Below are 27,520 nucleotides of genomic sequence, written 5' to 3' on the forward strand. Positions count from 1 at the left end.
AGTATATATAAATATCAAATAATTATACTGTACACCTGAAACTAAAAGTTATATGTCAATTAGACATCAGTTTTTTAAAACAAAATATATTTCAACTTTCATTTATTTTTTGGTGCTCTTCCTTTCATAATAGTGATTCAAGTTTTTGATTAATATTACTTTATTCCACATAAATAATTTCCTTTAATATTTCTTATAAGTCACATCTGCTGGTTATGAATTGCTTTATGTTTTTTTGTGTGTGTTTGTTTGAAGAAGACTTCTCATTTACTTTAAAAGTGTAATTTCTCTATGTCGGGGAAGTGTGTAATTTCCTCGATTCTGTCTCACTGCAACAAAGATTTGAAACAGCAGACAAAAGGGTTACAGCTTGGTTACAGTTCAGTTTTATTCAGCAAGTGAAGAAAAGTACTCCCTTGAGGTGTGAGGGTGGGCCGACCCCAAAGGAGAAGCCTCAATCTGTCTTGCCTTCCTCCTTTTATACATTTGTCTCCCTGCCCAACCCCAAGCCTGCCCTATGTAAATAAGGCTAGCCAAGAAGGGGGAGTGTTTGTTTTACCAGAAGTTCTCACTCTTGTCTGCAGATCTCCTTTTGTTCCATTTTAGTGGCCTTTTCCCCTTTCTTTGTATTTTAACCACCACCATTTTGGATTCCTTTTTCCTAGTCTAACTACCTGACATTCCCCCCCTCAAGAGATGGGAGGCCCAATTCTTTGGGAATAGGGACATGAAGGTCTTTCTGGCTACTTCCTGCTGAACTAGGATGGCGAGGGGCATTGGGTCCCCCCGCTTGCTAGTCTCAAACCTCAGATTCCTAATAGCGGTGTCCATCTAAGAGTCAGTGATATTTTCGATGGTCAGCTGTAGTTTTATATATCCTTGTTGTTGAACTGGCACTGCATGTTGTAGCCTGTTGACCTGGACACAGACAGAACAGGTTAGACAACTGATAATATATGGAGCAATCATAAGCAGCATCAATATGGTGATAACAGGTATTAGCAGGGGCAGTAGCCAACTCTAATCCCCCCTCTCCAGGAGAAGGGTTCCCCAAAGAGAGACTGCCACGCTAAGAAATATCCAGTTTGTTCTTTGAGGTCCTGTAGGATCTGAATGTTTTTCTTGAGGACTGTGAGACTTTCTTTAACTTAGAGGGAGGTATTTACCCGGAAACCACACATCTCATTCAAGATGGCTCAAGTTCTTCCTTGTTCAGGGATAAGGAGATCTACCTCCTGTCTATTTTGGAGGACAAACCCTGCCAAGCTGTGTTGGCTCTTTAGAGCTATCCTGAGAAATCTTATTCCCAGAAATTAATTTTGGGAGTGTTCATTAGTATGGCACTTATTTGTAGTCCTGAATAGGTATCTGAGTTCTTCCATGGGCTCACAGGTGTCCTGAGTGTCCTCTTCAGTTTTCTTCCATGACTTGACTGATGAATCAAGAAATCCAGGAATCATGTCTTGTTACCTTGCCTGTTGTGTGGGTATAAAGTATTACTGGGTAGGGGCCCTTCCATGTGGGCTGGAGTTGAGTCTTTGGGGACCCATCTTTCCAGACTTTAATTAGGGCTAGAGTCCATAGAGCATAGAGTGTTGGCTCTTTAGACTCTTCAGGGTCCTGGTTGATACCCCACAAGCGTTTATCTTGGTGGAATTGCCAATGGCCATAGTATAAGATAGGAGGGTCTGAGCCTCTAGATCAAGGAAGAGGTCATTGACATAAACAAAAGGTCTCCCATATAGCACCTCATAAGGACTAAGACCAACCTGTTCCTTAGGGCCAATATGGTTATGGAGGAGAGCTATTGGTAAAGCCTCTTTCCATCCCAGTGATGTCTCCTGGGTTATCTTTTTTATCACTGACTTTAAGAATTGGTTGGCTCTTACTACTTTTCCTGAAGACTGAGGCCCCCAGGCACAATGGAGGTAATAAGAAATGCCAAATCCTTTAAAGATCTTAGAAGTAAATGATGCCCTGTTGTCACTTTGTAATGACAGACAGATTTGACAGACCAAATCTCAGAATGATTTCATGGAACTTGTTTTTTTTTTTTTTTTTACCACCTTCTCAGTCCAGTTGGGAAAGCCTTCAATCCATCCTGTGAATGTATCTAATCATGACTAATAGGTATTTATACCCTTGAGAAACTGCCATCTGGGTGAAGTCCCTCTGCTAGTCTCCTGGGTAGGTCCCACATCGTTGAATGGGCTGGGCCAGTTGGGTTCTTCAAGCTCCTTGGGGGTTGTTTAATTGGTAAGTGGGACAAGAGGAGACCATTTCCCTTATAGTCGTTTGGAGGCCTGTTCCTCTGAAGGACCTATCTAGTAATCTTTGGAGGCCCTTCTCCCCTAAATGAGTGGTGGCATGTAAAGACTTAACCAACTTCCATTGGAGGTTCCCAGTCAGAAAAAAGAGTCCTTTCTTTGGAACCACCCCATATGATCTTCTTGAAAAGCCCTCACTCTTAGCTTTAAGAGTCTCAACTTCAGTATATGAAGGAGTTTCTGGCAAATTATTCTGTGGAACTAAGGTGGCAACCCCGATTAGGTCCTTGTTCTGCAATGCTGCTTTCTTAGCTGCCTGATCAGCTGCATGGTTCCCTCATGCCACTTTGTGCTCCCAGTTTGGTGTCCTTTACAGTGGGGAGACTGAAACCTCAGCAGGCAGATGGACTGCCTCCCTAAAGATTTGATCAGCATATTTGATTGGGGACCCTTGCGTGGTCAAGTGACCTCTTTCTTTCCAAATAGCAGCATGTCTATGTAGCACCAGAAAGGCATGCTTTCCCTCTCTCAGCTCTAAAGCTCAAGTTAAGGTTATGAGCTCAGCCAATTGGGCTGAGTACCTGGTGGCAAATGTTTAGCTTCTATGGTCTCAAAATTGGAGACTACTGTACACCCACCTCTTCCTTTTCCATTCCAGACAAAGCTGCTTCCCTCAGTATACCAGATTTACTCAGGATTGGTCAGAGGATCTTCTGACAATCCCTCTCAGGGCTTTGTTCAGTGGTCTAAGGTTTCTATGCAAGAGTGAAAGGGGAGAGAGCCCTCGGGGATAGGCAGGAGGGTGACAGGGTTAAGAACCTCACAAGGGGATATAGTCAGGCCTGGATTTTCCATCAGCACTACCTGATATCTGAGGATCCTTTGATCAGACATCCATAAATGACCTTTCTCATTCAGGAGTTGTTTCACTTGGGGTCTGGTAAAAATAGGTTGCCCCCAAGAGAGAGAGTTTTAAAGCATCTTCTATCAGGATTGCAATAGCCGCAAGATTTTGAAGGCAGGGAAAGATCTCTTCCCAATAAGGGTGTAGGACACTCAGGGACCACCAGAAGCTTGTGGGAAAATATTTGTCCACCCCAGCTTGGGTGCTTGGTGAAATCTTTTTGTAATTGCTTTTCCTGTAGCACCAAAAAGGGTACAGTTTTGGGAGAAGGCTCCAGTGTAGAGGGTCAGGACAGAGTAGGTAGCCACCATGTCAATCAAGAAATTCTCAGACCTACCTGCCACATCCAATTGCAGCCTTTGCTCTAGCCCTGTGATGGTTATCTGTTACAGGCTGGCTGGCTGGAGTGGGCCACTTCAGTCCTGTTGAACCATCGTGAGGGAAGGCCTGGCACTTGATCTTGAGGATTTTGCGTCCCCAGGGCAGAGTGCTGCCCAATGTCTTAAATTATGGCATTTGTAGAAAGCTGTTTTCACAGACCTGTCATGGTTTGGATACTCTTTGGCCCAATGTTCTGCCTGTCCACAGATTAGGCACTTGCCTCATGCCTTGTCCTTTAAGGACTCAGGGTTTGCCACAGGGTTTCCCTGGAGGGTGCCCAGCATCTGGGTGTGCCTTGTCTCTTTCATTTTCTCCCTTTCCTTGGCCTTGGACTCCCTCTCCTGTACTCTGTTATAAAAGGTATTGGTGGCTGTCTGGACCATCTCATCTAAAGAGGCAGCAGGGTCTTGCTGCTGTAGCTGTTGTAACTTTATCCTGATGTCTGATGCACACTGGGATAGGAATTTATCCTTTAAAATCACCTGTCCCTCATGAGAGTCTTAAGTCCAGATTGGTAAATTTGGGGAGTGCCTCTTTAAGAATTTCTAGAAAGGCAATGGGGGTTCTTGTTGGGCTCCTGATTTATTGCTGAGATTGGGCACAGCCCCACAACTAATAGGCTTTCTTCTATTTCCATGGGTGGACTTCCTCAGGGATGAGTCTTTCTGAAGCTTATCCTAGCCAGTACTGTTGCAACCTGAGAGCCAGGCATCCCTGGGTCAGGGTGCAGATCCCCAGGCAGGTTGAGGCATGACAACCTCCTGGAGATGGAATCCCTGGGCAGGTCGAGGCAAGTCGGCTTCCCAAGAATTGGGTCCCCGGGGCATCCCCAAGGTCTCCATTGTGACTGGTGCTAGGTAGGATGAAGGGGTTGTAATCTTAACTCATTGCCAGTTTGTCCAATGCAGATGGGAATAGATACCATGATGTAAAGCAATCCAAGCCTGCGCCCTGAGACTGGGAACCTGGGGAAATAGCCATAAGCCTTATCCTCTTATTGCTCTGAGGGAATGTAAGTCACTGATTTCCTCCCCTAGTCCTCCATAAGAGCAGTTTAGGGTGTCTCCAATGGTAAACATTTCATTGTCATAGACACACTTTAGGCAATAACAGAAATAATGACAAAGGAGTGGGTTACCTGGTCTTGTTAGGGACATTAAGAGTATTTTAGTAATAAGCTGGGTGGAGCAATGTTGCCAACAGTGAGTACAGGATCCTGGTTGTAGTAGTTAGTGGCATAGGGATGAAATGATAAGGGGCAACAGACCAGATGTTCCATAAAAGTGGAGTGGAGATTTGATCTAGGGTTTATGTTTGTAGCTTCAGGAGAAGGGTGGTAAGGGTTTGGGCCCAAACAGCCTGCAGGGCTAATTCCCAAAGTGGCAAATATTGTCCCTGGAAGGCCAATTGCCCTTGAAGGGATGCCGCCAATAGATGGACTTCTAGCAGGAATTGTGTACCCGTCACCCACCCTAGTGTGTCCACTGAGAAATGCTGTTGTTGTGCATGTTGTAGGAAACATGGAAGATGAAGGCCTGAATATCTAGAGGGATTGGATATTATACAGTATTTCCCTCCCAAAGGCCAGCTATTTTCTGGTTGTCCCTCCAGAAGATTGTAGAGGCAACAATCTAGATTGTGGGCCTGGAACAGGCTCAAGAAAAGAGCATGAAACAGGAAGGAAGGGGGCAGGGCACAACTTTTGAGAGAATGGCCCAAGGGTAAAACATAAACTGATTAAAATCAAATGGGTCCAGGCTGACAGACAAGTCAGTTCAGTTCAGTTCAGTCGCTCAGTCGTGTCTGAATCTTTGCAACCCCATGGTCTGCAGCACGCCAGGCCTCCTTGTCCATCACCAACTCCCAGAGTTTACTCAGACTCATGTGCATTGAGTTGGTGATGCCAACCAATCATCTCATCCTCTGTCATCCCCTTCTCCTCCCATCTTCAGTCTTTCCCAGCATCAGGACCTTTTCCAATGAGGCAGTTCTTCACATCAGGTGGCCAAAGTATTGGAGTTTCAGCTTCAGTATCAGTCCTTCCAATGAATATTCAGAACTGACAGACAGGTCAATTTCAACTAAACCTTGATTCTCAATCTGCAAGCTAAATGACTCACCCAGAGATGCCAGGACAGTTCCAAGGCACTATCAAAAGACCAAGGAGGGGGTTGCTCCCCAATTGTTGGAATGCCCTCCCATTCATTAGCATATGAAATCACCCAGCTCGGGAAAACTAACCATACCACAGTCCATGGCCACCACAATAGCCCTCTGCCTTGGCCCATACCCTGTGGAGTGTGCTTCTTTCTAAATCCAAACAAATTCACTTCTTACCTATCCCTGTGTCTCTCACTGAATTTTTTTTTGCAATGAGATATCTTGAACCTGAGCTTCATTAGGTCCTGAAACCAAGCACCATGGTTTTTGGTTGGCCTCATGACTGAGTGACCAAGCATACCACAGAGTCCCTGCCATTCTCTGCCACATGGGTTTGGGTCCCAATCTTAGGTAAACGGTTTCAAACACAACTTTCAGAAATGGAAAGATGATGACCTGCTCAATACTTTGTATATGGTGCCATAGATAGAGAGAGGAATTGAAGGACGGGAGGAAAAAGCAGTGGAAAAAATGCTGAGGAATCCCTTTCATAACTTGCCGAAAAATCTGCTAAATACCTGACCTGTGCCCAAAGTTTTCATTGACCTGATCCTTGGCATAAAGGAGGTTAAGTACAGAAGAACTCTCACCCACCCGACAACGGTTACTAAGGTGCAGCAGACAGTAGAGCCTTCAAGACCCACTGGGGAGTAGCCCCTGCCAGAGTCCCTCAGGTGCACCCACTGCCACTCGCCTCTTCACAGGGGGTTTGAGGGAATAAGAAATGAGAGATCGTAAAGGAATTAAGACTTTGTTAGCCATATGTCCTTCCAGCCATAGGGGCGAGGACCTCCTACCTTAACCAGAGGCCTTCTGGAATCCGTCTGAGCCTCATGAGCTTTCTGCCAAGTTTGTTTTTGCTGTCGCAGTTTCCAGCATGCTAGGCTTCTTGTCATTTCCACTGTGCTGGGTTTTCTTCACATTGAGCTTCCATTGCATGAGTTTTGCCTAGTTGGGCTTCTGCTGTGCTTGGCCAAGCCGAGGTTGTTTCAGCCAGGTTAAACCTGAGAAGTGGCACCATCGATACATCCAAGGAGTGTGGAATTTTCTTGGTTGTGTCTCGTGGCAGTAAAGATTTGAAATGACAGACTAAAGTGTTACAGCTTGGTTACAGCTCAGTAAAGTACACCCTCGAGGCATGAGGGCAGGCCAACCCCAAAGGAGAGGCCTCAATCTGTCTTTCTTGACTTCCTCCTTTTATATGTTTTTATCCTCCCCCCCCACCCCCCCCCCCCCCCACACCCCCCCCCTCCCCGCCCGCCACCACGGAGCCTGCTGCCCTATGCAAATTGGGCTAGCCAAGAAGGGGGACTGTTTGTTTCACTTGACATTCTCACACCAGTCCACGGATTTCCTTTTGTTCCATTTTCTTGGGCTTTTTTCCTTTCTTTGTCATTCAGCCACCGCCATTTTGGACTCCTTCTTCCTATTCTAACTACCTAACAACTAGATATAATATTATTGTTTAGTGTTGTTTTTTCTCCATTAATATTTTAAATATTTCACTCCACTTTTTTTTTTTTTTTTTTTAAATGAGAAGTCAGCTGTAATTCTTATCCTTCGTTAGTTGTAGGTATGGGGCATCCCCTTTCCCAGCTACTTTTGGGAACCTCTCTTTGCTTTTGGTTCTGCAGTTTATTTGGTATTTATCTTTCTTGGAGTTGTCTGATCTCCTGAAAGTGCAGTTTGTTAACCTTAACAGATTGCTAACAGATCCCAGGATCTGTTTCCTGGGACTGTGTTTTTACCCCTTTTCCAGATGCATAGCTATTTGTTTTATCCCTGCCCGCTGGCTGTAATTCAAAATCTATTACCTTGAAGTCCAATTCCATATTGGCAGAACTTTCTCCCTTGTGTTACCAAAAATTGAGGAGAATGGACTAGGGAGTAGTTTTCTTTCCCCAGGTGGAATAGGTTTTAGAATTGCACTCAGACAAAGTGCAATCAGATTTATGCTTTCTCTGAAGAGTAGGTCATTGTGGAGAAGGTCCAGCTGTGTTTTAATGGTCGGAGCCGCAAGGGACATTTTTGGATCCTCACTGTGAGAACTTCCAGGAATTCCTTGAGTGAAATCCTAGCTAGGTATCTATGCCCCTAAGATTAGAGTCTCCAATTAGGGCAATTGTTCTTGGTTACATGTTATCAATTGTATTTAACACAGACAGTATTTCCTAGGCTCCTGCTCTTGATTCCTCGCTACTCTAGTTAGTAAGCCAGAAGCTTGACATTTAACTAGTAAAAAAACTACTGTATTACAGAATATGAATGAATTTGTGCAGGTTATTGAGTGGCACATTGGTTGGATATGACATTATTTTTTGTAATTACCATATTTTTAGTAAATTAATTTTTATAACATATTTCTTAAAAAACAGGAAAGATGAGAAATAGATAACTTAAAAATTAAGTCTATATATACATTATATATAATATATATTATATATAATATATATAATATTATATATATATATAAAGCAACTTGCCATGTACATTCAGGTGTACTTCAAGTTTCTATGCCTTATTTCACTGAGACCCATTAATAACCGTGGGACTTTTATTAACTCCATTTTATAGATAAGAATTATAAGGTTTAACAGTATAACTAAATAGCTCAAAATCATAAAGCAAACAAGTGGTTGACCCATGATTCACACTCAAGATCTATGATTCAAGAACCCATACTTTAGCCATTACTTGCTTCCAATACGTCTCTTATAATGTCCCCCTAGAAACATATACAAGAGTAACTTACAGCATAATATTTTGCTGGTCAGTTTTATGGCAAATTTGGTGCCATGTTTTTTCTACAGTGATACCCTCAGGAACTGTTATGACTTCTAAGACCTTTTGCCCCTATACTAAATGGTTTCTATCATTATAGACTTATGAGACTAATTCTGGTCTAATTTCTTTTAGAACTAAGACTTTACTGGAATAAATCACTTGTTTAATATTTTCCAAAAAGGGACCTATGGAACACCTATCCCAAAGAAATGCTCTGCCATGAATAAATGAATAAATAAATGAGACATTGGAATCATGTAGAATAAGTATAAACTTCAATTTATATTTTTAACACATCTGTAAACATTATTTTCCTCCCTTAAATTTTGTTAAATTGCTAAATTGTTTAATTTTAAGATTTTATTAGTATAATTTAAAAATATATCCTATGTGCAGCAAGTATAGATGTGCTCATCATCCAATACAGTTAAAGCCTCTGTACGTCTCTATGAGTTCAGCTCTTTATTTGCATCAGAAGTAGACACTATTCTGAATTTGGGCTTTAAAATTTCTATGTATTTCTCACATTACATTTATATTTAAGCAATATATATGTTACTGTTTTCATGTTATGAAACATGATGTCAATGACATAACATAAATTACATTACTCTGTAACTTATTCACATCACTGTATAACATTTATCTGAGCCACCCAACTGAATGAATAGATGATGTGTTCCTTAACATATTTTCACAGAGGGCTAGAATTCTTTTGTGTTGATGTGTCAAGTATATTTTTTATTTTCAAGTCAAAGTACATTCAGATCCATTTTTTAATATTAAAAACAATATTACTCTAAATGGTACTTTATAATTTCTTTATAAATATGTATAAAATTTATATTTCTAACAGATTCCTCATCATTTGCCTTTTTACTAGTTGCAAAAACTCTCCAATTTATTCTTAATTCTTAAATGTACCAATTTAAGAAAATCTCATTTCATTTTTTTTTGCCACTCTCCATCGCATTTTTTCCTAATTTTTTTTTTTTTTTTTTGTCTTACAGTTACCTACAAGTCCCTTAGAACATATTCACTTGTCTAATTATGGCCACAGAGTAAGTCAATATGAAAGAATTCATGCTAACTCTTTTTACTTAGCTAATTCATTCTTGATTGACACATGAATGATTTGTTTCAATATGGTCTCTATTAACCTTATGCTGATATTTAGTTCCCCAATTAATAAGTTCTTTAATTTTAGTACTTTAAGATACTTAAGAAAAGAAACCATTTTCTTTGGCACCTTCAAAGTTCAACTATCAACAGCAGTGTATGAGATTTTGATTTGCTCCATTTCCTGACCAACTCTTCTACATATCAAGCATTTTAGTTTTTGTCTATTTTAGGTATCTAATTGTTGATTTAATTGACAATTTCTAATTGGCAATTGCTTATAAGTTTGAACATGTATATTTTTTACACAAAGATCTTTCTCTTTCTTTTTGGTTCATATTTTCTTCACTTTTTACTGGGCTATATGTTTTGAAAACTAATCCTTTGATAAATGTATTGGTACATTTTTTTGCAATCTTTCATTTTTCTTATTTTATCACAAAGTTTTTGAACAAAGGACTTTAAAAATCAAATGAATCTAAATTTATCAACTTCTTATTGTGTGTTTCTTTACCTTGAGACATATTTAGATCTGATAGAATGCCTGAAGAACTATGGATGGAGATTTGTACCATTGCACAGGAGGCAGTGATCAAAACCATACCCAAGAAAAAGAAGCAAAATGAAAAAAAGGCAAAATGGTTGTCTGAGGAGGCCTTACAGATAGCTGAGAAAAGAAAAGAAAAAGCAAAGGAGAAAAGGAAAGATATATCCATCAGAATGCAGAGTTCCAAAGAATAGGAAGGAAAGATAAGAAAGCCTTCCTAAGTGATCAGTGCAAGGAAATAGAGGAAAACAATAGTGGAAAAGACTAGAGATTTCTTCAAGAAAATTAGAGATACCAAGGGAAACATTTCATACAAAGATGGGCACAATAGAGGACAGTAACTGTATGGACCTAACCAAAACAGAAGATATTAAGAACAGGTGGCAAGAATACACAGAAGAACTATACAAAAAACATATTAATGATCCAGATAACCACGATAGTGTGATCACTCACCTAGAGTCAGACATCCTGGAGTCTGAAGTGAAGTAGGCCTTAGGAAGCATCACTATGAAAAAAGCTAGTGAAGGTGCTGGAATTTCAGCTGAGCTATTTCAAATCCTAAAAGAGGATGCTGTGAAAGTGCTGCACTCAATATGCTAGCAAATTTGGAAAACTCAGCAGTGGCCATAGGGCTGGAAACTGTCAGTTTCATTCCAATCCCAAAGAAAGGCAAAGACAAAGGATGTTCAAACTACTGCACAATTGCTATCATCTCACATGCTGGCAAAGTAATGATCAAAATTCTCCAAGTCAGGCTTCAACAGTACATGAACTGAGAACTTCCAGATGTACAAGCTGGATTTAGAAAAGACAAAGAAGCCAGAGATCAAATTGTCAACACACATTGAATCACAGAAAAAGGAAAGCTTTCCAGAAAAATACCTACTTCTGCTTTATTGACTATGCCAAAGCCTTTGACTGTGTAGATCACAACAAACTGTGTAAAATTCTTCAAGAGATGGGAATACCAGACCATTTTACCTGCCTCCGGAGAAAACAGTATGCAGGTAAAGAAGCAACAGGTAGAACTAGACATTGAACAGTGGACTGGTTCCAAATTGGGAAAGGAGTACGTCAAGGCTGTATATTGTCACCCTGCTTATTTAACTTATATGCAGAGTACATCATGCACAATGCTGGGCTGGTTGAAGCACAAGCTGGAATCAAGATTGCTGGGAGAAATATCAATAACTTCAGATATGGAGATGATGCCACCCTTATGGCAGAAAGCGAAGAGGAACTAAAGAACCTGTTGATGAAGGTGAAACAAGAAAGTGAAAAAGTTGGCTTAAAACTCAACATTGAGAAAACTAAGATCATGGCATCTGGTCCCATCACTTCATGGCAAATAGATGAGGAAACAGTGGGAAAAGTGACAGACCTTATTTTGGGGGCTCCAAAATCACTGCAGATGGTGACAACAGCTGTGGAATTAAGAGACACATGCCTCCTGGAAGAAAAGCTATGCCAAATCTAGATAGCATATTAAAAAGCAGAGACATTACTTTACTGACAAAGGTCCATCTAGTCAAAGCTATGGTTTTTCCAGTAGTCACTTATGAATATGAGAGTTGGAACATAAAGAAGGCTGAGCGCCAAAGAATTGATGCTTTTGAACTGTGGTGTTGGAGAAGACTCTTGAGAGTCCCTTGGACTGCAAGGAGATCCAACCAGTCAATCCTAAAGGAGATCAGTCCTGGGTGTTCATTGGAAGGACTGATGCTGAAACTGAAGCTCCAGTACTTTGGCCAACTGATGCAAAGAACTGACTCATTAGAAAAGACCCTGATTCTGGGAAAGATTGAGGGCAGGAGGAGAAGTGGATGACAGAGGATGAGATGGTTGGATGGCATCTCCGACTCAATGGATATGAGTTTGAGCAAACGCCAGGCAGTGGTGAAGGACAGAGAAGCCTGAGGTGCTCCATGGGGTCACAGAATGCTACACTACTAAATTGCTAAACAACAACAACAAAGTCATATTTACCTACCCTAGTATTCTAAAAATATTCCTTTGCATTTTTTCAAAAGTTTTTAAGTATTTTCTTTCCAACTCCAGTTCTATAAGCACCAAAATACATTTTTTTTCGTATGATAGAGATAGTTGTTCATTTTTTTTTAGTTAACAGGCAAGTGTTTTAGCTTTATTTCATTAGTATTTTTATTCTATCAATCTTCTCTGCAGTGTCATCTGAAATTCCTACATGTTTGTTGCTCTGTGTGGTTTTTCCTTGAATTCAATTGAGTTTTTTTTGTTTTAATTACCCCACCAATAATGCATTATCTTAATAATTACACCTTTATGAACAATCTTGTTAGCTATCTGGCTATTTCTTATAATTTTTTCTTCTTCATCGATGTATCTATCCTTCAGTTTTTCTAACCAGAAAATTTTCAGAGTCAGTAAGTGTTTTCACACATTCACAGAACCAACTAGGAGTTGCTTTGGAAGTTAATGAATTAATTTACTGATTTGGTGAAAAGTGATGTTGTTCAGTTGGTAAGTCATATCCGAGTCTTTGTGACCCCATGAGCTACAGCTATCCTATCGTTCACTATTTCCCTGAGTTTGCTCAAACTCATGACCATTGACTCTATCCAACCACTTCATCCTCTGTTGCCCCTTTTCCTCTTGCCCTCAGTCTTTCCCAGCATGAAGGTTTTTTCCAAAGAGTTGACTCTTCACATCAGGTGGCCAAAATATTAGCGTTTCAGCATCAGTTCTCCCAGTGAATATTCAGGGTTGATTTCCCTTAGGATTGAAAAGTGATGTGTTTAGAATATTATTTTGATCTCTTTGAAATGTTATAGTTCTTTATTCTTTTACAGATTTTTAATGTCTTTTGGGAGGTTTTAGAATTTCTTCCATAACATTCTTGCATATTTTTTTCTGATGCTTATCTAAAGTAACCTGTATAAAGTTTTCTGTAAACATCTTTTTAATGGCAGTTTAAAATTTTTTATTGCTGTGGCATAGTAAATAATTGAATTTTAATAGTGGCCTTTGAGCTAGCAACCTAGCTAAATGGACTTATAAATTCTAGTTTTCTATAGATTTCTTTGAGTGGATAAACATATTTTCTGAAAACTCCATAGTCATTCATTCATTTTTAATCATAATAGCTATTTTGTGGCATAATTACAGTAATTAGGATTGCCAGTATGGGCAAAATGTTCTCTGTTTATGCTTATTCATTTTATTGTATATCCTCAATTTTTATTTTAATGGAACTGAGAGCTTATGTAGTTGAATTTGCATATATGGAAACTCTGCAAGAAATGCATAGAAATAAATCACCTATGTATTAAAGTTAATTTTTTCACTTGAGGTTTTACATCCTGCACAAGTATTATAAACTGTAATCTGAAATCCTGAGGAGAACAAACCAAAATTATGTAACCTAAATAGAGGCTTATTATTTCATTGCAACCCTGTACCCTACACAGCTATCTTCTCCCATTCCTCATCTAGCTATTCAAGCAAACATGTGTACTTTAATAGTTTGGCAAATATTTCAAGGGTAGTTATGGCTTATTGACAACATATACCTTTGTACTAAACTTCTTTTCCTTTTCAGTAGCAAGGAATTATGGTTATTTCTTCTGTAGTGTTAAATCCTCTTTCTTTCAGTGTTGGACTTCAGAAATCAGGGTTGAATTTCTTAACATGGCTCATTAATGCTTTCTAACATTAACATTTATACAGTTTGGAGAGTATAGCCTAAGTCTTTAACTGGTGAACAGGAGCATGAGGTGTCTAAAATACTATTGTCTCTTTCTGAAGCTAAAGATTTATGAATTTTTTCCTTACAAGCTGGAAAAATAACAATAAATATTAACAAATGTTGATATTCCCAGCTGACGATAGTGGTAAAGAATCCTCCTGCCAATATAGGTGAGAAAGAGATGTGGGTTCGATCCCTGGGTTGGGAAGTTCCCCTAGAGAAAGGAATGGCAATCCACTCCAGTATTCTTGCCTGGAGAATCCCATGGACAGCGGAGTCTGGCAAGCTATATTCCATAGGGTCACAAAGAGTTGGACCCAAGTGGAGTGACTTAGCATGCAGAACATGCATATTTCTCATAAAATCAATCTGAAGAGAGTACCATGAAAGTAGAATGCTTTTTACTTTTGAGTATTATTATGGACACACGACTTGTTCTGTTTTACTTTTGGCAGGTTCAACTAATTTTTGGTCTATTAAATAGCATACATTAAAAGTGAAATTTATCAGAACCTTACCAATGGGAGGTTCAGCATCAAGTTTTATACAACCTTGCTTTCTGGAAATAATCAGGTATTTCCTGCCCATATTATACTCCCAATACTGCCCATACTATACTCCTACAGTCCTAAATCCAGACAGTAGTCCAATTCCTGAGGAGTCCAGCTTCATTCTAGAGGAAAGTAGTATTAGAAATAAAAATCTAGTTATTAGGAACAAATATCACCGTAAGTAGGGTAGCAATGCTTCCAAGTCACTATCATGAATAGAGCTAGAAGGACATAATAAATAATGATATCTTCATGTTTTTCTCCAATATTAGATTTTAACATGTATTTAATTTCTAATCCATAATACAACTTCTAACCTAACTAAAAAAGTTTAATCTTAACAAAGATAGTATAATAGCTTATAAATCTAACAAGCACAAGTGAATAAATCTACGTGATAGATGACAAGATATAAATGTGGATACAATTTTTGGTTTTAGTGAAGCACAATTATAAGCTTGTATTAAGTGCCCCTGTGCTTGTAGAACTTCTAAATACAACTTTACTCAGCTCTCAAATGAAGTCTTTACTATCCTTTTATTTTTGTTGAGTAACCAGATATTATTCTTTTTTATGCCCAGCTTCTTGTGTGTGCAAAATTTCCTGGTGGCTCAGATGATAAAGAATCTGCTTGCAATCCAGGACACCCAGGTTCAATCCCTGGGTCAGGAAGATGGCTTGGAGAAGGGAATGGCTATCCTAGTATTCCTCTAGTATCTACTCTAGTATTCCTGCTTGGAGAATTCTATGGACAGAGGAGTCTGGGGGTCTACAGTCCATGGGGTCACAAAGAGTCAGACATGACTGAGCAACTAACATTATTGTATATGTGCATGCACTCAGTGGGATAGACTATATGTGACCCAATGGACTGTAGTTCACCAATCTCCTCTGTCTTTGGAATTATCCAGGCAAGAATACTGGAATGGATTGCTGTTTCCTACTGCAGGGCATCTTCCCAACTCAGGGAGCAATTTTAATACTGTAAGGGGAGTGTGAAATATCCTCGGCTCTGTCTCGCTGTAGCAAAAATTTGAAGTGACAGGTGAATAGGTGTTAAAGCTTAGTTTTATTAGGAAAAACAAAAGATAGTACACTCTCGAGGGTTGAGGGTGGGCCAACCCAAAAGACGAAGAGAAGAGAGGCCTCAATCCTTCTAGGCTTCTTCCTTTTATACATTGTCTCCTCTCCCTGAGCCTGCCCTATGTAAACTGGGCTAGAGAGAAGGGCTGTTTGTTTTACCTGAGGTCTTCGCTCAGTCCTTGAAACTTCCTTTGTTCTACTTTTGCGGGCTTTCTGCAAAATCACTGCAGATGGTGACTGCAGCCATGAAATTAAAAGACACTTACTCCTTGGAAGGAAAGTTATGACCAAACTAGATAGCATATTAAAAAGTAGAGACATTACTTTGCCAACAAAGGTCCGTCTGGTCAAGGCTATGTTTTTCCAGTGGTCATGTATGGATGTGAGAGTTGGACTGTGAAGAAAGCTGAGTGCCGAAAAATTGATGCTTTTGAACTGTGGTGTTGGAAAAGACTCTTGAGAGTCCCTTGGACTGCAAGGAGATGCAACCAGTCCATCCTAAAGGAGATCAGTCCTGGGTGTTCATTGGAAGGACTGACGCTGAAGCTGAAACTCCAATACTTTGGTCACCTCATGCGAAGAGTTGACTCGTTGGAAAAGACCCTGATGTTGGGAGGGATTGGGGGCAGGAGGAGAAGGGGATGACAGAGGATGAGATGGCTGGATGGCATCACCGACTCAATGGGCATGAGTTTGAGCAAACTCCGGGAGTTTGTGAAGGACAGGGAGGCCTGGCGTGCTGCAATTCATGGGGTCACAAAGAGTTGGACATGACTGAGCAACTGAACTGAACTGAACTTCCCCTTCTGTCTTTTAGCCACTGCCATTCTGGACTCCTTTTTCCTTTTCTAACTACCTGACATTTCTCCACTCAAGAGATAGGAGGCTCAATTCTTTGGGAATAGGGGCGTCAAGGTCTCTCTGGCTACTTCCTGCCGAACTGGGATGGTGAGGGGCATTGTGCCTCCCCCTCTTGCTAGTCTCAGGCCTCAGAGTCCTAATAGCAGTGTCCATCTAAGGGTGAGTGATATTTTCCATGGTCAAGTATAGTTTTATATATCCTTGTTGAACTGGCACTGCATGTTGTAGCCTGTTGACCTGGACACAGACAGAACAGGTTAGACAATTGATAATGTATGGAGCAATCATAAGCAGCATCAATATGGTGATAAAAAGGATTAGTAGGGGCACTAGCCAACTGTAAATTCCCCCTCACCAGGAGAAGGATTCCCCAAAGAGAGACTGTAGCCACCCCCAAGAACTCTCCAGCTTGTTCTTTGAGGTCCTATAGGATCTAGAATGTTTTCCTGAGGACTGTGAGACTTTCTTTAACTTAGCTGGAGGTATTTACCCAGAAACCACACACCTCATTCAAAATGTCTCAAGTCTCTCCTTGTTCAGGGATAAGGAGATCTACCTCCTATCTATTTTGGAGGATAAACCCTTCCAAGCTGTGTTGGCTTTTTAAAGCTACTCTGAGAAATCTTGTTCCCAGAAATTAATTTTGTGGGTGTTCATTAGAATGACACTCATTTGTAGTCCTGAATAGGTATCTGAGCTCTCCCAGGGGCTCACAGGTGTATTGAGTGTCCTCTTCAGTTTTCTTTCATGGCTTTACTCATGAATCAAGGAATCAGGGAATCATGCGCTGATACCTTAACTGCTGTGGGGGTAGAAAATATTACAGGGTAGGGCCCTTCCATATGGGCTGGAGTTGAGTCTTTGGGGATGATCTTTCCAGATTTTAATTAGGACTTGAATCTCTAGAGCATATAGTGGTGATGCTTTAGAATTTTGGGGTCCTAGTTGACACCCCACAGGTGTATATGCTGTTGGAATTGCCCAATGGCCATGGTATAAAACCAGAGGGACTGATTTTCTGAAGATTGGCCAGAGGATCTTCTGACAATGCCTCTTGCGGTTTTGTCCAGTGGTCCAAAGTTTGTAGGCAAGAGTGAAAAGAGAGAGAGCCCTTGGGGGTAGGCAGGAGGGTATCAGGGTTAAGAACCTCACAAGGGGATATAGTCAGGCCTGGATTTTCTATCAACACTACTTGATAATCTGAGGATTCTTTGATCAGACATCCATAATGGCCTCACCCATTCAGTAGTTGTTTCACGTGGTGGCTAGTAAAAATAGTCAGTTTGCCCCCAAGAGAGTTTTAAAGCATCTTCTGTCAGGACTGCAATAGCTGCAAGTTTTCGAAGCCAGGGAAAGATCTCTTCCAATAAGGGAGCAGGACACTCAGGGACCACCAGAAAGTGGTGGGAAAATATTTGCCCATCCCAGCAACAAAGAAGTGCTTGGGTAAATCTTTTATAATTGTTTTACTTGTAGCACTCAAAATGGTACTAGTTTGGGGAGAAAAGGCTCTGGAGTAGGAAGTCAGTACAAAGTAGGTAGCAACCACGTCAATCAAGAAATTCTCAGACCTACCTGGCACATCCAATTGCACCCTTGGCTCCAGTCCCATGATGGTTATCTGTGACAGGCTGGCTGACTGGAACAGGCTGCTTCAGTCCTGTTGAACTATCCTGAGGGAAGGCTTGGCACTTAACCTTGAGGCTATTTGGTCCCAAGGGCAGAGAGCCACCCAGTGTCCCAACTGATGGCATTTGTAGCAAGGTGTTTTAGAGACTTGTCATGGTTTGGATACTCTTTGGCTCATTGTCCCACCTGTCTACAGATTAGGCATTTGCCTCATGCCTTTTCCTTCCAGGACATGGGGTTTGCCATAGGGCTTCCCTGGAGAGTGGCCAGCATCTGAGCATTCCTTGTCTCTTTCCTTTTCTCCCTTTCCTGGGCCTTGGCCTCCCTCTCCTGTTCTCTGTTATAAAAGGTATTTGTGGCTGTCTGGACCATTTCATCTGAAAAGGCAGCAGGGTCCTGCTGCAGCTATTATAACTTTATCCTGATGTCTGATGCACACAGCGACAGGAATTTGTCCTTTAAAATCATCTGTCTCTCCTAGGAGTAAGTCCAGATTGATAAACTTTTGGAGGACCTCTTTTAGTGTTTCCAGAAAGGAATTGAGGTTCTCAGTGGGCTCCTGAGTTATTGCTGAGACTGGACATAGTCCCACAACAAATAGGCTTCCTTATATTTCTGTGGGTGGACTTCTTTGGGGGTGAGTCTTTTTGAAGCTTATCCTACCCAGTACTGTTGCAACCTGAGAGCCAGGCATCCCTGGATCAGGGTGCAGATCCACAGGCAGGCTGAGGCATGACAACCTCCTGGAAATAAAATCCCTGGGCATGTTGAGGCATGTTGACCTCCTGGAACCCCTGGACTGGCAGATTCCAGAGCAGTTGAGGCATGACACCTTCCAAGGACCAGATCCCTAGGCAGGTCAAGGCAGGTTGATCTCCTGGCACCCACAGACTGACAGATCCCTGAGCAGGTTGATGAGTGACAACCACCCAGGAACCAGATCCCTAGGCAGGTCAAGGCACATCAACCTCCTGGGATCCCTGGCTGGTAGATCCCCAAACAGGTTAAGGCATGACAGTCTCCTGGGTACTAGACCCCTAAGCAGACTGACCTAAGCAGGTCAACCTCCTGGGACCCCTGGGCTGGAGTTGGTGTCCCCAAGGTCTCCAGCGTGACTAGTGCTGGGTAGGATTAAGGAGTTGTAATCTTAACTCATTGCTGGTTGTCCACCATGGATGGGAATAGGTACCATGATGTAAAGCAACCAAGCCTGTGCCCTGAGACTGGGAACCTGGGGAAGCAGCCATAAGCCTTATCCTCTTATTACTCTGAGGGAATGTAAGTCATTGATTTCTTCCCCTAGTCCTCCATAAGAGCAGTTTAGGGTGTTTCCAATGGTAAAATCTCATTGTCATAGACCCACTTTAGGTAATAACAGAAATAATGACAAAGGAATGGGTTATCTGGTCTTGTTAGGGGCTTTAAGAGTATTTTAATAATAAGCAGGGTGGAACAATGTTGCCTACAAGGGGGAAAGGTCCTGGTTGTAGGAGTTAGTAAGTGGCTTAAGGACAAATTGATAAGAGGCAACAGACCACATTTTCTGTAAAAGTAGAGTGATTTGATCTGGGGGTATGTTTGTAACTATAGGAGAAGTGTGGGAAGGGTTTGGGTCCAAACAGCCTGCAGGGCTAATTGCCAAAGTGGCAAACATTGTCCCTGGAAGGCCAGTTGCCCTTGAAGGGATGCCGCCAATAGATGGACTTCTAGCCGGAATTGTGTACCCGTCACCCACCCTAGTGTGTCCACTGAGAAATGCTGTTGTTGCACGTGTTGTAGGAAATGTGGAAGATGTAGGCCTGGATATCTAGAGAGACTGGTTATTATACAATATTTCCCTCTCAAAAGCCAGCTATTTTGTTTTTCCATCCAGAAGATTGTAGAAGCAACAATGTGGGCCCAGGAGAAGAGCATGAAACAGGAAGGAAGGGGGCAGGGCACAACTTTTGAGAGAATGACATAGCCCAAGGGCATAACATAAATCAATTAAAATAAAATGGGTCCAAGATGACAAGTCAATTTCAACTAAATCTTGATCCTCAATCTGCAAGCTACATGACACACCCTGAGGTGCCAGGACAGCTCCAAGACACTATCAAAAGACCAAGGAGGGAATGGTTCCCCAATTGTTGGTATGATCCCCCCACTCATTAGCATATGAAATCACCCAGCTCAGAGAAACTAACCACACAACATTCCAGGACCACCACCCTTGCCTTCTGCAATGGCCAACACCCTGTGGAGTATGAAGTGAAGTGAAGTGAAGTGAAGTCACTTAGTCGTGTCCGACTCTTTGCGAACCGATGGACTGTATGTAGCCTACCAGGCTCCTCCATCCATGGATTCTCCAGGCAAGAATACTGGAGTGGGTTGCCATTTCCTTCTCCAGGGGATCTTCCTGCTTATCTCTAAATCTGAACAAATCCACATCTTACCTATCCCTGTCTCTCACTGAATTTTTTTTGCAATGAGACACCAAGATCCTGAACTTCATTAGGTCCTAAAACCAGGCACAATGGATTTTGGCCAATCTTAAGTCCCAGTAGCACAGAGTCCCACGTGCGTTTGAGTCCCAATCTTAGGTATATGGGTTCAAGCACAGCTTTCAGAAATGGAAAGATGGTGACCTTCCCAATACTTTGTAAGCAGTGGCATAGATGGAGAGAGGAGCTGAAAGATGAGAGGAAAATGCAGTGGGGAAAATGTGTGGAGGAATCCCCTTTATAACCTGCGGGAGAATCTGCTAAATACATGACCTGTGCTCACAGTTTTCATTGGCCTGATCCTTGGCACAAAGAAGATTAGGGACAGAAGAACCCCCTCCCACTTGGGTAACAGCTACTAGTGCACAGCCAATAGAGGAACCTTTGGGACACACTGAGGAGTAGCCTCTCCAGAGTCCCTCAGTTGTACCCACTGCCACTTGCCTGTTTGCAGGGGGTTTGAGGAAACAAGAAATGGGAGATAGTAAAGGAGTTAAGATTTTGTTAGCCATATGTCCTTCCAGCCATAGGAGAGAGGACTTCCTACCTTAGCTGGAGGTCTTCTGGAATCTGAGACTGAGCTTCGTGAGATTTCTGGCTAGTTTGCTTTTGCTGTCCCGGTTTCCAGCACGCTGGGTTTCTTGTCACTTCCCCTCTGCTGAATTTTCTTCTTATTCTGCTTCCTCTGCAGGAGCTTTTGCCTTGTTAGGCTTCTGCTGTGCTTGGCCTCTGCCTCGCAGGTTCCTAGCTGAACTTGTTTTAGCCAGGTTAAATCTGAGAAACATCACCAGGTATATTGGGTGAGTGTGTAATTTCCTTGGTTCTGTCTCGCTGCAGCAAAAATTGAAGGGATGGACAAATCAGTGTTACAGCTCAGTTTTACTAGGAAAAACAAAGGATAATACACCCTTGAGGACTGAGGGCAGGCCGACCCAAAAGATGAAGAGAAGAGAGGCCTCAATCCTTCTAGGCTTCCTCATTTACATTTGTCTCCTCCCCCTTGTATCTGCCCTATGTAAAATGTGCTAGCCAAGAGGGCTGTTTGTTTTAAGTGAGGTCCCCACCCGGTCCTAGGACCTTCCTTTGTTCTATTTTCGCGGGCTTTTCCCTTCTTTGTCTTTTAGACACTGCCCTTCTGGACTCCTTTTTCCTACTCTAACTAGCTAACAATACCAACTTAATATAACTAGATATATTAGTTTATAAAAAAATAACATGCTTAAATTGCAGAATTTTAAACTTACAGTTTTAAAACTTTAAAGTCAATTATGTGTATAATAAGAAACTATGAGAAATTACATACTTTACTGATTACTGGAATTAAAAAGAGTCAAGGTGTTTACAAGTAGAAAGTATCTGGTTTTGTTGCAGGAAGGGGGATCCCTTCCAGGTCCTGAAAGTGGGTACTTGTTGAACACTCGGAAATGACATGTGCTGACAAAGCAAGAGATTTTATTGGATAGGATGCCCAGGCAGAGAGCAGTAGGGTCAGGGGACCCAGGAGAACAGCTTTGCCACATGGCTTGCAGTGTTTTTATGGTGATGGGATTAGTTTCCGGATTGTCTTTAACCACTCATTCTGACTCAGAGTCCTTCCTGGTGGTGCATACCTTGTTCAATGAGAAGGATTCTGGGAGGTGGTTGGACACGTGGTGTCAGTTTTTGATCTTTCCTGAACTCTGCTGGTTGGTGGTAGCTTATTAGTTCCATGTTCCTTAACAGGACCGCCTGTCAAAAACAACTCATGCAAATGGTTGCTATAGTGGCTGGCCAGGGTGGGCAGTTTCAGTCAGTGTGCTTCCCCTAACAGTTTGACTCATTCTGTGACAATGTAGCTTCAAATTTTCTCTATTAAACTCCAACTTTTTTATTGGCTGAAAACATAAAGATATAAGAAATATTTCCACCCAGTATAAATTATCCAAAAGTGGTATAGCTTACTTCTTGAACTAGAGAAAAGATGCAATATTAAAATGAAATAATGGAAGGGTATAAATGCACATATATTTGTTTTCTCTAAACCAAAATTTCATAGGAAACTAATTAAAAATTTTAAACTATCTGTTATTTCTTGAAAGCCTGGTACAAAAATTTTAGTTTCATAGATTAGGTTATTTCAGAATATTTTATCTCAATTTTTTTAGTTTAAGTCTAGAATTCATATACTAGTGTCAGAAAATATAAAATATGTACAAATTCACAAAAAAGTTGTATAGCATATAAATATTAATAATTTAAGAAGGTATTAAATCTTCAAAAGCAAAACCCTGATGCTGAAGAAGATTGAGGGCAGAAGGAGAATGGAGCAACAGAGAATGAGATGGTTGGATGACATCACCAACTCAATGGACATGAGTTTGAGCAAACTCTGGGAGGTTCTAAAGGACAGGAAATCCTGGCTTGCTGCAGTCTTTGGGGTTGGAACGAGTTGGAACGACCGAGCAACTGAACAATAACAAATTTATCATAATCTTGTTTTACTGAAAAACTATTTTAGACATTGTTAAGTTTCTTCTCAAAGTGTACTATTTTCATTTTTATACATGGTGATTTTTAATATGGATATATGTTTCAGAAACACCTGTTCAGTTCAGTTCCATCAGTCATGTCCAACTCTTTGTGGCCTCATGACTGCAGCACACCAGGCTTCCCTGTCCAACACCAGCTCCCAGAACTTGCTCAAACTCATGTTCATAGAGTCGGTGATGCCGTTCAACCATTTCATCCTCTATCAACCTCTTCTCCTCCTGACTTCAATCTTTCTCAGTGTCAGGGTCTTTTCTAATTTCAGTTCTTCACATCAGGTGGCCAAAGCATTGGAGTTTCAGCTTCAGCATCAGTCCTTCCAATGAATATTCAGGGCTGATTTCTTTTAGGATTGATTGGTTAGATCTCCAAAATTGTGCCTTTATTCTTACTTATAAAACAGAGAATTATTTATTGCTCTTTATGGTATACTGCCAACAAAGGTCCATCTTGTCAAGGCTATGGTTTTTCCAGTGGTCATGTATGGATGTGAGAGTTGGACTGTGAAAAAAGCTGAACGCTGAAAAATTGATGCTTTTGAACTGTGGTGTTGGAGAAGACTCTTGAGAGTCCCTTGGACTTCAAGGAGATCCAACCAGTCCATCCTAATGGAGATCAGTCTTGGGTGTTCATTGGAAGGACTGACACTGAAGTTGAAACTCCGATACTTTGGCCACCTCATGCGAAGAGTTGACTCCTTGGAAAAGACCCTGATGTTGGGAGGGATTGGGGGCAGGAGGAGAAGGGGACGACAGAAGATGAGATGGCTGGATGGCATCACCGACTCGATGGACATGAGTTTGAGTAAACTCCGGGAGTTGGTGATGGACAGGGAGGCCTGGCGTGCTGCGATTCATGGGGTCGCAAAGAGCTGGACACGACTGAGTGACTGAACTGAACTGAATCTGATTTTTAATTTTTAAAAACCTGCATAGATACAAGAGAATATCTATGATAGAAAATAGATCACTTTTATTAATTTCATTACTTTTCAAGTTGCCCGTGTCTCTTTTCCTTATTTTAACTATATCTTACCCTTCTTTTTAAAATCACTATGCTGAATTCTAAATTATAATTCTTTTGCATTTTAAATTTATATTTGCCACATATTTTTGTACTGTTATTACATTACATATTGCCCAATTTTTAAAAGTTTTCTGTCATCAAAGACAATTATACTTTCTGTATTCTGTTTTTTTTTTAATTTCAGCTGAATATTTCTGAGTCACTTAAATACTAAATGTTAAATACTAAATTAACTAAAAGTTAATTTTTCAATTTCACTTGTATATTCCAAGAGATGTATAACAGAAAATATAAAATACAGTAAGGATAGATTATAAAATATGCTTTTACCCTTTTAAAAAAATATTTATTTGTTAGTAGTACTAGAAAAGCTACTAGAACTTTTCTTCATGTATTTCCCAGTGTATGTGCATAGTTTTTCTAGGTTTTATACCAAGGTGTGGAATTTCTATTTCATGTAACACATCTTTCTTTACCAGGAAATGCTGAATCTTTTCCAGTTGTGTAGCAATGTTTTGCTTTGTTCATATCTTGTTGGTATTTTAATATTTTTAACAATTTGGAGAAATTGTGAATTGGTATCATATTGTGTTGTGGTAATTCTCTAGGTACTATACTGTTATAAAGTTCAGATTCTCATTATAATTTATTTTCTTGCTTGTTGCTGGTGCATATGAAAGTGGTTGGTTTTGAATAGTGACTTTAAATCCAGAAAATCTGTAAGATTTACTTATTAACCTCAATAATTAATATAGATTCTTTGGAGTTTAAGTAATACTTTTTTTTTTTTTGCATTTGTTTACCTCTAAATAATACTTGTCCAATTCTACTGTCTAGAATTTCCAGTATAGTGTTGAGACTAAAAACTCTGACATTAAAAAAAAAAAAAAGAAAACTCTTACATTTTCTTGCAATATTAAAAATACTTTTTATTTTTCAATAACCAAGTGTTATATTTGGTATACAATTTTAAAGAAACACCTGATCAACTTAAGAATAATTCCTTTCATTTCCATTTTTGTAAGCAATTTTATTACAAATAATTGCTGATATATTCAGTTTTTTATTTTGATTATATTAAATTTGATTAGTATTTTCTTCTTTAACCTGTTAAAATGATGGTTTCATTCACTGAAATTTATGTTAGCCAACTTTGCATTCTTTAATAAAACAAAGTTGCCTTACAGTGTCATCCTTTTTTAAATGTATTATTTGATTTGCCTAGCTACCAATTTACATAAAGAATTTTCAATTGTAAATATGATAAAAAAAATACTGTGTCATATCACTTACATGTGGAATCTAAAAAAAAAAACAAAAAACAAGAAACTAGTGAATATAACTAAAAAGACACTGACTCACAGATAAGGAGAGCAAAGTAGTGGTTACCACTGAGGAGAGGAAAATGGGGCTGGACAACATAGGAGTAGGGGATTAAGAGGTACAAACTATTATGTGTAAAATAAGCTAAAAGGATATACTGTACAACACGGGAAATACAGCTCATCTTTTTTTGTTGTTTTGTTTTTCTTCCATGACATTTTACTTATGCTGATGCCATTTTTCTTAAATTTTTATTGACGGGTAGATGATTTACAATGTTGGGTTAGTTTCGGATGTACTGCAAAATGAATCAGTTATATATTCTTTTTCAGATTCTTTCCCATTCAGAATATTAAAGAATATTAAGTAGAGCTCCTGTGGCTATACAGTAGTTCTTTAATACTAGCCTTTATAACTATAAATGGAGTATAACCTTTAAAATTATGAATTCACTATATTGCACATCTGTTACATATATCATTATACATCGGCTATAATTCAATAAGAATAAATAATTTTTAAAAGAAAAAAGAAGCCTACAAATATTGCTTGCCTATAGTGATCTTGATTGATTCTATATTTACCTTATGGTGCTCAGTTCCTCAGTCGTGTCTGACTCTTTGAAACCCATGGACTGTAGCACACCAGGCTCCTCTGTCCATGGAATTTTCCAGCCAAGAATACTGGAGTGGGTGACGATTTCCTCCTCCAGGGGGTCTTCCCAACCCGGGGATTGAACTCACATCTCCTGCCTTGGCGGGCAGAATTTTTACCACTGAGCCACCTGGGAAGCTCATATTTACCTTATACTTGTTTAGAAAGGGCTTCTCTGGTGGCTCAGGCGGTAAAGAATCTGCATGAAATAAGTGCGGTTGATGCTGTCTTATTTTCTCAAACTCTGAAATTGTTAGGCTGAAAATAGTCCTTATGGATATCCAGGTCCCAATCACTGAAAACTGTGAATGTTGTTTTATAGGTGCTCAGTGGTGTCGGACTCAGTGCCTCCATGGACTGCAGCCCACCAGGCCCTTCTGTTCATGGAATTTTCCAGGCAAGAAGACTGGCGTGGTTGTCATGCCCTCCTCCAGGGGATCTTCTTGACCCAGGAATCAAACCTGTGTTTCTTATGTCTCCTGCATTTGTAGGAGGATTCTTTACCAATGGCACCACTAGAAAAGTCCTGTTTCTTTATATGGGGTGAAAGGAATTTATCAGATGTGATAAAATTAAGGATTTTGAGATAGATTATCCATGAGTCTTAAGTGTAACAAGTAGCCTTATTATAGGGAGGCAGAAAGATATTTGATTGCAGAAGAAATTGTTGGCAGCCATTAGTACTGGAGGAGTCCAAGAATGGATTTTTCCCTGAAGTCTCAAGAAGAACTAGCCCTATTGAGATAGTCATCTTAACACAGTAAGATTCCTTTTTAATTCCTGGACTCTAGTTGTTAAGAGAATAAATTTCAGCTATATTTGTTATAATTTATTACAGCAGCAGAGGGAAAATAAATACATATGTAATACACACACACATATATATGTAATGTATATAGTGCGTCTGTGTGCATACACATGTTAGGCATGTATATGACTTGAGTGTTTTAGGGAATTTGTGAAAAGAATGTGGGGTTTTCTTTTCGGATACATCTTATCTCACATTCATTTTTTTTAATAATTGAAGAAATATTCTGCTATATTTTCAAATGTGTTCAGTTTTTATGAATGCTATATCTGAACTTTTCACAGTTGTTGACTATAGTCTTATACCCTTAATTATTAGTTTAAGGTTTCTTTGGAGGGGATTGTTAGTATATTCTATCAATGATGATTGTTCTATGGAGTTGTTTTCTCATGGTCATTATAGACTTTAAATTTCTGCTTCTGTATTTGTCAGGTTTTGCATAATCTATTTTGAGGTTATAGTGTTAAGTGAGAAGAAAAAAATAATAACTGTACCTCTTCCTCAAGAGTACATTATCAAGGTTGAGAATATCAAATACTGCTAACTGATTGTCAAAGGCAGGTCCTCTTCTTCCAGGGCTTGGAGCTAGGTTACGTTTATCAGCCTCTCTTAAAGTTAGATGTTGCCATGTTACAGAGTTCCATGCAATTAAATGTAAGCAGAGTGGTAGGTGTTACATACATCCTG

The 27,520-nt window shown here is 40.1% G+C and overlaps 1 long non-coding RNA gene across 1 annotated transcript; it reads right to left on the bottom strand.

The window, feature by feature from the left end:
* Positions 1-605: 605 nt before the first annotated feature.
* Positions 606-16,483, bottom strand: LOC122452235. The gene is made up of 2 exons (XR_006272635.1): positions 16,395-16,483; positions 606-688 (listed from the first exon to the last, which is right to left on the bottom strand). It is a non-coding gene; the product is annotated as an uncharacterized LOC122452235 (long non-coding RNA).
* Between the last annotated feature and the right edge of the window lie 11,037 nt (positions 16,484-27,520).

This window comes from Cervus canadensis, chromosome 13 (genome assembly GCF_019320065.1).
Source record: "Cervus canadensis isolate Bull #8, Minnesota chromosome 13, ASM1932006v1, whole genome shotgun sequence".
Classification (NCBI taxonomy): Eukaryota; Metazoa; Chordata; class Mammalia; order Artiodactyla; family Cervidae; genus Cervus; species Cervus canadensis.